Source organism: Haliotis cracherodii, unplaced genomic scaffold (genome assembly GCF_022045235.1).
Source record: "Haliotis cracherodii isolate W230 unplaced genomic scaffold, xgHalCrac1.p SCAF_13, whole genome shotgun sequence".
Classification (NCBI taxonomy): Eukaryota; Metazoa; Mollusca; class Gastropoda; order Lepetellida; family Haliotidae; genus Haliotis; species Haliotis cracherodii.
The window spans coordinates 8,005,064-8,015,925 of NW_027266268.1; positions in this window are offsets into that span (position 1 = coordinate 8,005,064).

The window sequence follows — 10,862 nt, forward strand, 5'->3', positions numbered from 1 at the left end:
CCCATTTAGACACCAGCAGGGGCACTGTACTCCCATCAAGACACCAGCAGGGGCACTGGGGGCCTGTACTCCCACCAGGACACCAGCAGGGGCACTGGGGGCCTGTACTCCCACCAAGACACCAGCAGGGACACCTGGGGCCTGTACACCCATTTAGACACCAGCAGGGGCACTGTACTCCCACCAGGACACCAGCAGGGGCACCTGGGGCCTGTACTCCTACCAGGACACCAGCAGGGGCACTGGGGGCATGTACTCCATACAGGAAACAAACTTGGAGCACTGGGGACCTGTACTCCCACCAGGACACCAGCAGGGGCACTGGGGACCTGTACTCCCACCAGGACACCAGCAGGGGGCACTGGGCGCCTGTACTCCAACCAGGACACCAGCAGGGGGCACTGGGGGGCCTGTACTCCCACCAGGACACCAGCAGGGGGCACTGGGGGGCTGTACTCCAACCAGGACACCAGCAGGGGGCACTGGGCGCCTGTACTCCCACCAGGACACCAGCAGGGGGCACTGGGGGGCTGTACTCCAACCAGGACACCAGCAGGGGGCACTGGGGACCTGTACACCCACCAGGACACCAGCAGGGGGCACTGGGGGCCTGTTATCCAACCAGGACACCAGCAGGGGCACTGGGGCCTGTAATCCATACAGGAAAGAAGCTTGGAGCACTGGGGACCCAAACTACAACTGGGAGACAGGCTTGTATGTACCCAAACATATGCCAAAAATGTGGTTTTATGCTGTTAAGACTGCAAATAAGCTGGCAGGGTGAAAAATATTACCTGACCAAACATTATCCACTTTGATGAGAGACCAACATTGGTGGTTGTTTGATGCAAGGAAAGAGTCATCAGTTCCCAGGATTACCACAAGTATTTCCTGGCCCTGACATCACAGAACGAAGGCTGTTATCACACAGCAGGAAGGAAAAGTGTAGACATCACATGGCATGACACAGGCCACTGCCACTTCTACGGATGACTTTCTCTTCACAATATCTCCTAAAAGGAAAGGCCCTGCTTCTTTGTCATTACCACACAGCAGCAATTATTGTTGTGCCTACAATTGCAGAATCAGCAATTTAATACTGGTTGAAATATATTTATGAACAGTGTCTCTGATGTTTCATGTGTAAATGGTTTGTAAAATGGAAAATTCCCATGCTGATCAATGTCATTTTTAAGCACATGCTGGTCATTCTAAAAGTTATTCGCTGATGAACACCGGAAAGGAGAGAAAGAACTTTGCATATAAAAAAAAAAGTATTTTGACATCATTGCTACTTTGTATTTTTCTATTTATTACATACACTCCAAGGATGTATGAACATGTTATATATGTACAACCCTTAGGGATAGTTTTCATTATTTTCTCATTTTTGTTTTGTTTGTTTGTTGTTTAACGCTGCACTCAGTAATATTCCAGCTATGAGACGGCGTCTATAAATAATCAAGTCTGGACCTGACAATCCAGTAATTGACATCATGAACATTGGTCTACGCAATTGGGATATGATTATGTACATCAACCAAGTCAGCGAGCCTCACCACCCGATCCCATTAATCACTCTTTACATTGCCCTTTACAGCAAGCATGGGTTGCTGAAGACCTATTCTAACCTGGATCTCTATGGGTACATTATTTTCTTGATTCATCCACTTATTGTGCCCTTACACATAGGTAGAAATATTAAGTATCTCAGTACCCTTATCAAAAGTTGAGGGGTATATGATATCTCTATCTGAATGTCATCGTCTTCATTGATGTCAGCAACCCAGCAGTCAACCCACATGGACCATGTGGCTCAACGATGATAAAGTAACCTACGATGACAGTGGCACGTAACCCATTCACATGACGTACGGGAGTGAATTACAATTTAACGGATCAGCAATATCTCAGCCACCTACTGAGGCGGTGAGTAAGAGATGGAAATTCTGTACAATAGATGACATTATATGTTAAGCTTAGGTTACAGCACTCAAAGTTTAGACTTTTTCCTGTGGGCAACTTGGCTCCTTGAAATATTTTTTACTAGGTGCCACATTAAACTTAAAGCAGCCACATGGATTTAGGCTTACAAAGAATTTATTATTTAAGAAATTAAGTAATAAGACAAGTCACGATTGAAAACATTCCAATTGTTCTAATGTGTGTGAACAACAAACTTTGAAAACTTGGTGCAATAAGGACAGGTCATTCAATAATTACCCATGTCGAGAGGCCATCAATGGTAATTGCTTAGCCATTTACCTGAAACAATACTGTTGACGCCTTTTAGCGTTTCTGAGTTCACTAACCCCACCAACATCTGCATCTAATAAATGCCTTTTAGGGCTGCTGGCAGTAATAGCCATAGTTATTCATGTCATCATTCTGTGATGGACAGGTTGGCTCAGAAATGGCTCTAGAAAACATGTTGAAATATTCTTCTATGAAATGAACAAGCCACCATTGTTAAAGTTTGTTTGTTGTTTAACATCACACTCAGCAACATTCCAGCTAAATCATGGAGGTCAGCAAATAATCAAATCTGGACCAGACAATCCAGTGATTGACATCATGAGCATCGATCCACACAATTGAGATATGATGACATGCATCAACCAAGTCAGAGAGCCTGAACACCCGATCCGGTTAGTCGCCTCTTACTACACCATGTATGGCAAACATGGGTTGCTGAACACCTATTCTACCCCGGATCTTCATGAGCCCATTGTGAAAGTAAACTTAATGAGCGGTTTTACGCTGCTTTTAGCAATATTCCATCAATATCATGGCGGGGGACACCAGAAATGGGCTTCACACATTGTACCCATGTCGGGAATCTAACCCGGGTCTTTGGCGTGACTAGCGAACACTTTAACCATTAGGCTACCCGATCGCCCCGAAATACTGAAAAATATGCACATGACAAGAAATACATAAACTTGTAGCATTACAGACGATAGCATCAGGAGCAAGATAGGCTTCAGTATGGCTGTAAGGAGTTCCACAACACCCCAAACAGGGAAGTCATGATGTTAACGTTCAACTTCAGTTTTTTTTAACAATATGTGAAATAGTTTAGTTGCCAAGATAATTGGTTTATAATTGGGAGCCAACTGGCACCCAAGCAATAAATACAGGTCACAAAATGTAATTTAGATTGGAGGGTACTTGGAGGACGGTGTTACAGTGCTGCTCAGCACAGTCTTACAAGTCAGGTTTCCTTTTCTTGCTGTAATATGAGATGTTAAGCAAAACCCATCAAACACAATCTGAGTAATATGTAACAACCCTTAAAAAACGAATATTGTTATGTATGTTTGATAAAATTTGTTTATAAATATAACTTTGCATTCTTGACTCACTTGTGAAAATATCAACTTGGTCTCGTCGCTATGTGGCTGAAATAATGCTTATACGCTGCATAGAATTTTGGTTATTTTATCGATCCTTAGTAATTTTTAAAAAAATAATTCCGGTCCTATCTCCCCTCCAAAGGTCATACATGTATGCGTTGCCTCTCAATCCTTTCAATTATATATATTTTATGGGGGGATATGGGTGGAAATCTTACCAGATATTGATTGCAATTAACAAACTTGACTTATTAATTGACTTTTTTCTGAAGTTACAGATTTTACTGTCTCTTCTTTCACATACGAAGCATGGCAAACATCATCTGAGTTTGTTTGTAGGTTTGTTGTTAATGCTGCTCTCAGCAAAATTCTATATGACGGCGGTCTGTAAATAATCAAGTCTGGACCTTGCAATCCAGTGATTGACATCATGAGCATCGATCCACACAATTGGAATATGATGACATGCATTAACCAAGTCAGCGAGGCTGACCACCCGATCCCCTTAGTTGCCTCTTACAAGAAGCATAGTCGCCTTTTATGGCAAGCATGGGTTGCTGAAAACCTATTCTACCCCCAATCTTCACGGGCCACATCATCTGAGTACACATGTAAATCCTTGGATGTTTCATGTACATCTAACTCAAAGGAATATCTAGGATTTTGAAAACAAAAACATTCATGTAATGTTATTTATCTATTTTGCATAATACAATATTGTGTGTGAATTTAAGAAAAGTTAACATCTTATCGGGACATTTCAGTCATAAAATCACAAAAATATCTCGCATGTCAATAATTGCAGCTAAATACAATAAAACAATTCGCATTATATTGAAGATGGAGGATTAAGAACTAATCAGTTTTAATACTAAATTGGTAACTTGTATATATCATTGTGGTCTTTATACTAGCAGAGACCATACCAGGGAGCTGTTCTAGGGATGTAAAGACCGTTCACCAGTTCACTGCCTCATGAAACCAAGTGGCACTTTCATGCGATAATGTTAACACAAACCACAGTTGGGACAACAACGAACAGGCGAAAAATGAAACAAAACAGTAAAGTAAAAAAATCCTTTGGAAGCTTCAATGAACACAGAACTAATTTCAGCATGAAAATATCAAACATGGGCAGGCGACTATGCTTCCCATAAAAGGCGACTATGCTTGTCGTAAGAAGTGACTAACGGGTTCGGGTGGTCAGGCTCGCTGACTTGGTTGATGCATGTCGTCGATCTCAGTTGCGTGGTTTGATGCTCATGACATCAATCACTTGATTTCTGGTCCAGACTCGATTATTTTACAGACCGCCGTCATTTACCTGGCATATTAATGAGTGCGGCGTTAAACAACAAACAAACCAACCAACAAACAAAAAACCGAAACCAAACAAACCTGAGCAACTGTTTTCTTTTCGGAGTTTCCGACACACAATGTGTCAATGGGTGTGCCCGGAGCCAGAGATTTCGCACACCCCATGTGTCGTCTGCGATGTCAGGACCCGGTGGAAGTCCAGGCAACATTGTAACCACGATGACCGCATCGTCTGCACACTCTAACATCCGTACACATTCCACACGTCCAGATTACATTAACAACCATATTTCCTTTACATCCATTAACAATGACTTTTATCTCGTTGAACCAAAACACAAACCACGGAATACAATTCAGTGGCTCAACCATTTATCTGCAACAGCAAATAAATAATCCGCGCACTTAACTCGCGATCTTGCACGTGAAGCACGTGCAGTGATCGCTCGCTGATGAAATACTACCAGCAGGACAACTATCGTCGATAGTTCGGTCTTTTGTTTTACGCTGGCAGCTGATTTGATTTTACAGATCAGTTATTCTCAAACCATAATCACATCAAGATAATTTAAGGTAGTGTAGATAGTTCTGTTGTGTTATCAAAAGTAAATAGTCATTTTGTTTAATTAATTTATACTGAAGGAGCCTGTAAAATCTCTAGCCGTCTGATGCTTGGGAGTGAGTGAGTATGGTTTTACGCCGCTTTCAGCAATATTCCAGCAATATCATGGCGGGGGACACCAGAAATGGGCTTCACACATTGTACCAATGTCGGGAATCCAACCCGGGTCTTCGGCGTGACAAGCGAACGCTTTAACCACTAGGCTACCCGACCGCCCTTGGACTATGGGACTTCAAAGGACACCGTAATTTGCTCAAAGTTCGTTTCAGTCTTTTGGTTTAACACGACACGTGTTCTGCGCATGAAGTTTATCCATTAATCCCAAGTATGGAGAAGACGCACTGAAATACAGCATTTCTGATACACAATAATGAGAGATTTTGCCTGACAGTCTCTTCTTGCAAGACAACGCCTGAAATATTTTACGTGTGCTTCAGTGACTATTGAAGCGTGAGTGACTGTGCTTTTAAACCTTGGGAATTAACATTCAAGCAATACCACGACAGGAAACACCAGAAATGGGTTTAAAAAACCGTATGCATGTAGGGAATCGAGCAGGGCCTTCGGCGTGACGAGCGAACGCTTCAACCCCAAGGTTTTCCTAAATCCAATACGCGTCATACCTGCATTTATTTCTGAAGGTCCTTTGATCAGGCGTTTATTCCAGGCAGACGGTGTTTTATATCAAGTTTTTATTTTGTCTGTATTGTTTCAAATGTCTTTCCTCGATGTCTCGTCGTTCGATTTGTAGAACCAGCGTTATTCTAAGATTTACATTATGTAAATAAGGCAGGGTTATCCGGGACATAACGTGAAAGTGTGTATACACACTAGAAATGTGCTGAAACTGCCTTCTTGCTGGTCAGTTTTATACATTTCCAAGGCAACATGCCGTGTTCAAAATAGTTGCCTACCCGCTAGCAAAATGCTAGTGACTTTGAAATTGGGCACGTAAAATTTCTGTAAAGCTGGCCCGACTATCCAGTTGAAACTTCTAGGAAATACATATTTATTTCTACGAATCATCAAGTCAGGTAAGGCTCCATTTAATATCAGAGACCATAAAATAGATACTTTATGGTCTCTGATGTCAACATATGTTGCCATTTTGTTTTCATTTCGTTGTTAATCGGAAACCCACGAGAAGCAATAAACTGGGATTTGCCTGCATACTGATTATGACCGTTATACATGTACGTGCGTTATTAGCGATGCGTGTAAAAGTCTAAGAACCACCCCAAACGACAGACGAACGTTTAGTACCAAGCAGCCCCTTCTGAATCGCTGTTGTTAAGCATAATGGTCTCAAAACACACAAAATACATTTTGGTTTAGACAACATATGTTTTATTTGTTTGTTTGTTAAACGCCACACTCAGCAATATTCCAGTTATATATATATATATATGACAGCGATCTGTAAATAATTGACACAATGCATTTATCAAGTCAGCGAGCCTGACCACCCGATCCCGTCAGTCGCCTCTTACGAAAAGCATAGTCGTCTTTTACGGCAAGCATGGTTTGCTGAAGACCTATTCTTCCTTTTTGAAATGAGTGTTGCGTTGAACAACAAAGAAAGTACGTATAAATGTCCTGAGTGAAATTAATGTTCTTTGTTCAGAGGTTTAGCCTTTGATTTAAACACATCTTTATCGCAATGTCAATCTGGATTGGGAAAAGCACGCCTTGCTCAGATCTACTGGATCCTTTTCAGAAAGAGACCTACTATGGGGAATCAGGGTAAAAAAAATGTTCAAAAGTGAGCAGGCTGGTTTTCTATAAACTGTGCAGGAGGGCATTCCTACTGCCGGGCTCAGGACTTTGGGTGATGGGCAACTGGTCTATCATTCTAACCAGACGGCTCTAGCTGGCCCAGCAGAGGACACGCTATTCTAAGATGCATTGACAAAACAGTTGAGAGCTCACTTCTAAGCATAGTGACTATACATTTTATCATCACTTTATCTAGACTTTGTAATTAATTTTATAATAAAAATTTAATAAAACTGAATTTTAATTTGTGCATGCTGTCCTATCCTACAGAGTCAAGAATTGCATTAACAATGCCAACGTTAGAAATAATTTTCATAAAACTATACCTCTCTCTATTTGTAATATGAAATAATTATTAAACTTATATTTGTAATAATCTGAAAGTAGACTAATGACAGTAATAACGTAATAAAAATTAAATTACAAAACGGAAGTAGTCCTCTACACTATACATTCAATAAAGAAACCTATAAACATATTAAGTTTGTAATATACAAACATATCCTTATTAATAAGATGCAATCAATTCGGGAAACAGTGAGTACTGCACAGCGAATCGCGGCGCCTTAGACAACTGGGACACTATGAAGATGTCTTGTAGTAAATATTCAGATGTAAGGCGCTCCCTATATATTTTTCTTTCATAAAAATCATACAGATCAGTCTAGAGGTGAACTGGTGCCTTTTATTTGGGATATTGATAATTTTTTAACAGCGTAATGTTTTTCTTCACTGAACTGAAGGTATCCGTTGGCAATGAACCAAAAGTTGGGTATAAGTGGGGTGTGGGGTGTGGGGGTGTGGTAAGGAGATATGTCATCTTCTGATGACTCGTGTGGTTACATAGAAGTTAGATCAACAGTTGAAGTTAAGTTTGTGAAGATAGCAAATGATAGTTTCCAATCGAACTTCCACCAGCCAATAATGGAATTCAAAGTCTACAGTCTTGGTGTTTTTGTTTGCTGATTAACTAGTACAGATCAAAGGCAGGCCCACATGACATGTGTTAGGCCAACGGTTTACAATTGCATTAATTTGGTGACTATTTTCATAATTTACAGTATTCACGAAAACATTTAATGTATGATCAACTGCACGGGGAGTAGAGGGGATTGTGAGCATAGACTTGCTGGGTATTTTATGATATTCATGTCAGATAAAAAAAAACCAACAACTTTGGTTTATTGTTACAGTATTCCCAAAATAAGTAGGATTAAACTGATTTATTAAGTAAACACAGAACTTAATTATATATTTGGTTTACATATCAAAGTCTAACATTATTGTCATGAACAAATGTGGCGACCATACGACAGATTTATTCCAGAGTTACTTCCCTTTGACTGCTTTTGTTTTATATGGTTGAGAGAGTATAGGTACGATGAAAATATCACGCAACTGTACCGTTGCCCACTAACTGTTTCCGCCACAGCCCACGAAGCCCAGTCGATGCATATAGATTTTAGTTCTTGACGGTATTTGTCTGTCGTCCTGGCAAAAGGATAATGTCACAGCACGATGTCCACGTACAGCTTTGTTCCAGCGATATGATGGAGGCCTGAAAATAATACTGGACTTGATAAACCTGTGATTGATAGTATGAGCATCGTCCCACGCAGCCGGGGTACAATGACACGCAGTCAACCAAGTCGCCGAACCTGACCACACGGTCGTCTTCAGTCGATCCTCACCCGGAATCCCCTGGGTGTGCAGGGGTCGCCATACAGCTCGTAAGGGCTGACCAAAGAGTTGTCATGTCTACGTCGCTCTCCAATTTACTCTGTTAGTTACATAACACCCCTGGCAATCTACGCTTGTCTCCCTGTGGGGACTCCCGGAAAGAATATAGGTCCCCAGAAAGCGATACTTGTATGAGGCGACTAACGGCATCGGTTAGGTCAGGCGCGCTGACTTGGTTGATGCATGTCATCGTAACCAAATTGCTTAGGTCGATGCTCATGATGCTAATTACTGGATTGTGTGGTCAAGACTCGTCATATAGCTGGAATATTGCCGAGTGCTGTGTTAAACAACAGACAAACAAACAAACAGACAAACAAAAGCAGATGAAGGAGTCGTGTCTGCTCAGTTAAATGCGTCATTCCAAACCTGACCTAGCTCTAATTAGTTGTCACAATGCGTACAAGGTGGAGTGAGTGAGTTGGGTGTGACGCTGCTTTGAGCAATATTACATATATATCACGACGTGTCAGCTCAATGTTGGAGGCAAGTCCGAAGATAAAAGGTCTCAGATGTTAACTACTCGGGTGAAACCCGCGAGCATGGGTATACGGCTGAGAAACCAAGAAACACAATCCGTTGGAACTGGGATTCGAACCCACAGTTATAGGTACCTGGCATGCCCAAGGGACGCAATTCTGCACAGTAAAGATCGGAAACTTAAACGACTAGGCCAACCACGCACCCAGAGTGAGTATGTAAATTACACCGCTTCTAGCTATATTGTAGCAATATCACGGCCGGGGACACCAGAAATGGGCCAGGTGCCATATATACATGACAGATTAACTATAGCACAAAGGATTAACTAAAGTAATTGTAATAGATTCACTCTTGTAATATAAAATAAATCGGGAGTTCTTTAACTTCATTTGAGTAGTATATGTATATTCCTCATACAAACGTGTGTAGGATTGTGGCGTATTTGGTTGATGATTCTTTCACAAAATGGATATTCTTGGTAAACAACAGTTGTGTTTCGAGGGAGATAAAACACTATCTGGCTTCTATGAAAAAGTCGTGCATGGCGCGTGCTGGAACACATCTCGGCTGATAACCCCCAATATTCCCGGGGAACTGCGTGGTGATGCTCCCTGTCATGAGCTGGCAATGGCCCAGTGCGTGTATCTGGTGTATATATAATACATTGTACATGTGTAAGTCATACCTATAGCAATTGTTCACCCTGACCTGGGTTGGTTTCTACAGGTACAACACATGAAACCTCGGGTAGGGCACTTCCTGGTGCAAGACGTCATAGACCACCCACGTGTGCGGACCCGTTCATAAACGCGATCTTAGTGTTACAACTAGACTAACATTTAGTCTCTGAAATCTTATATTACACAATATCCTTCTCGGCTCTAAAAATAAATTTTTAAAAATCCCTGTGCTGATTTCAGAATCTGGGACAGAGCTAGCTTGAGCTGGCTAGACTTGCTTTTGTATGGGTTTCTACTTTCTAGATTTATTTTTTTCATAAAATAAATACCTTCCACGGTCATGGTGCAGGACTATGTTACAACAACCGTTTAGAGCATGGGCGTTGCGATCACCTGAGCGCTAAAATCGCTCTGTGGAACGGGTCCGAATGTGTGGGTAGCTGGGTGTTTGGAGTTGATACCCTCCTTAAATACCACGGGATCCGTGAAGATCCGGGGTAGAATAGGTCTACAGCAATCCTAATCGTAAAAGGCGACAAAGCTTGTCGTAAGAGGCGACTAACGGGATCGGAAGGTCAGGCTCGCTGACTTGGTTGATGCATGTCATCGATCCCACTGGATTGTCTGTTCCTGGTCCAGACTCGATTATTAACAGACCGCCGTCATATAGATAGAATTTTGCGGAGTGCGGCGTTAAACAACAAACCAACCAACAACCAACATACCACGGCGACAACCAGGAACAGGATGTATACAGGGGATTAATGTGTCAACGTCATCGGAGTTTTTTAAAGAGGCAAGTTTAAATCCTATCAAGTTACGCTCAAGAAGGACATTGTATTACAATGGCGGATCAAGGGGTTGGTGGTGTGCGGTGGTGTTCTGCAG